Below are 3107 nucleotides of genomic sequence, written 5' to 3' on the forward strand. Positions count from 1 at the left end.
ATTAGTGTGGCATTTAAAAAAAAAAATAAATCTTGTGGCTTCAGTAGTATCTTTTTCTAAATAAAATAACCCTAGAACTCAATTTCTGTTCAAAGCTTATTTGGTTTTACTAAAAATATAGAGCACTTAAGGGTTAGGCCTGCCCTCTTGGATTAAAAATTTTTTTTTGGTTTAGCAAAGCTGGAATTTAAATTTATTGGGTCATTACTAGTAAAACAAAGCATTAGGCGCTTTGAGAGTCATTTCCGATGGTGAAGTAGGGTTGACCAGGAGGAAAGAAAGCATCTTACGAGGTTTGAGTCTCTGAGTCACCAATTGATGAGCCTTGGACAAGCCAACCTCTGATCTTGTTTTCTCATCTTAAAAAGGTACAATAAAAATTCTTAGGTTTTGAGAATCAAATGAATTACCTGCATTGAAAGCATTTTGTAAATTACAAACATTTTAGAAGCAGTGGGTATAAATTATTGATAGTAAAAGGAAGAAATACCAATCAGTTGTTGGAAGGTACTAGAATATTTGAATTAATCTTATGAATGATTTGCAGCAAAAAGGATATATATATATATCCTCAGCAGTAGTATATATACTATATACTAGTAACTAATAAAATTGGGTCATGCATGTGGTGGTCTGTCATCCACTTTATTTCACAATCATTTTCCCATGTCTATGTTCTACAATATGGTTAGTAATTGTATAGTATTTACTCTCTCATATATCAGTTTTTTGTTAAGTATTTCAGTTATAGATTTTCTTGTAGAGGTGCTTGCAGTAAACATTTGTGCAGTATACACAAATTATTTTGTACATTTGTGGGTTCCTGTAAATAGTAGGACTCGGGTCAGAACACTAACATTCTGATTGCCTCCCTAAATATACCTCACCAGAAGTTAGAGCATTCATTTTTTTGTACCTTTGCAATGGTGAAATCTTTGTCTATTGGATAGTTAAAAAATTTGAGGGGGGGGCGGCGGGATTAGGTGTTGGTTTTCTTTTATGACATCTTGTTTTGGGGTGTTGGTTATTATTTTTTACTAATTTGTAAGAGCTCTTATGTAGTAAGTTCATTCTAGATGTCTTTCCTGGTTCATTTGTAGTTTAATTTTTTTAAATATATGGGCAGGATGATAAATTTTTCCTCATTATTTCATTTTCTCTTAGTTTTCTACTAAGAAACGCCTTCCTGAGTGTATAATTAGTCTACTTGATCTGAAAGTAATCTAAATGATGAGGCTACTTGAAGTCTTCTAAATTTTGCAGGTAATTCAGGTCAGGTTATCTTGATAAATCTGGCCTTGTATGAAAATAACTGTATTCAGGATTTTTTAAAAAAACACCCACATCTCAAGAAGTTAATTACAGGTTATGAACATAAGATGTGAGTTTGAGTACTTAATACTTTTTGATGTGTGTGTTGCAGAGTTTCTGTGGGCTTTCCAATTTGATAGCTTTATCAGTTTCCACATTTTCCTTTGCCAAAATTCTCTTTCAGTCATTTATATGTATACCTCATTTGGTTGAGAATTCCTCATCACCCAAGTCCACGTTCATTTAGAAGCCAACCCATTTAATAAAGATATTCCTTTAGACTGAAGTTTACGTCTAGTGTAATAGTTGAATTTTCTATGCAATGTTATAGGCAAAAATAGATCCCTTTAAGGAAAAAGGCAAGTGACTCAGAGGTTGTAAGCAAAATAAGATGTAGTTGAAGGAAGAAAAAAGTCCTTTGTTACTCCCTCCCCACCCGCCCCCAACACATAATTCCATTCTCAGAGGGGGGAATGTTGCCATTTCTCCCTGCATTCAAACTTCTCAATTCCTATGCACCAGCAATTTAAAAACCAAGGTCATACAGTACCTTCTTTCTTTGGAAAGCAGGCAAGTGCACAAGTTAGAGGTTTGATTGGATCGTGCTGTATGGATAAACTTGGTGAAGTTTAGAGTTGGTTTGTTTTGATTGTGCAGGGAGCAGGATATATCTTCCTAAACCTTCACCCCAACTTTACAATAAGTGTCGGGGAGCCCACCCTCCTCTAACGATACATGATTTACAAATAAAGCCTACTAGTAGCTGATGTATGTGAACATTCCACATTACAGTGAAATATGTTGCTGTGTTGGTGCATTTTAATGAGAATTAGGTTACTATTTTGACACCTTACCAAATTGTTTGGAACCGTTGTACAGATCTTCCATCCTGTAATACAATGTATCTGTTAGATCAGGAAGACCTAGTTAAATACTATGCTTTAACTGCAATTCTTAACCTAAACCAATCTTGGAAATGAGGATTAGAGGCCAGAAAGTTAGGATTAAGGAGTGATGGATGGGGGGGTCGGTACAATTTCATCCATATTGGTGGTTAAACATTTAGTATGTTATTTTAAAAAAGTGATGCTTCTCAAATTTAGTTTAAGTCATCTTATTTGATGTTATTCCTATGCCCGTTGGTCAAAATGGGAAACAGTGGTCTCATTAAATGGCAGCTGAAGAGAATCTCGGTATCTCCAGGCTGATAAGGGGCTTTCCTATCGGCACTGATCAATAAGCACGTTTCTAGCCTCCAGGATGGGCAAGTCACTGGGTTCCTATGCCCGTTGGTCAAAATGGGAAATAGTGGTCTCATTAAACGGCAGCTGAAGAGAATGGAAGAGTTAAAAAAGTGGTGTTTTTTAACTGTTCGGTCCAACCGAATTCTGGCATTGGTTAGTTGTGAAGGCTTGAGCAAACTACTGGACTACTTCCGGCATGAGTCGCCTCATCTGTAAAAACGGGGCTCACTTAAGAAATTATCATCAGAACCACAACCCGCCTCCCCGCCGCCTTCTCACCGAGGCTCCACCTCCTCCCCCGAGGCCCCGCCTCCTTCCCACCCAGCTTTTTCCGGCGCAGAGCCCGCCCTCCTCCCATGCGGAGCCGCGGCCGCCGGCGCCGCTACCTCCGCGCATCCGCGTGCCGTAACCCTCGCCGTCCGACCCGGCTGCGCGCCTCCGCGGCCTATTGCCGTTGAGTTCGTTAACAGGTTTGGGCCAGGGGCCGTGTTTCCGTTTTGCGAGACAACACTGGGGCTAGTCAGAGTTTTCACTACAGAGGCCCTGGCCCGG

The sequence above is a fragment of the Myotis lucifugus genome, unplaced genomic scaffold (genome assembly GCF_000147115.1).
Source record: "Myotis lucifugus unplaced genomic scaffold, Myoluc2.0 scaffold_68, whole genome shotgun sequence".
Lineage (NCBI taxonomy): Eukaryota > Metazoa > Chordata > Mammalia > Chiroptera > Vespertilionidae > Myotis > Myotis lucifugus.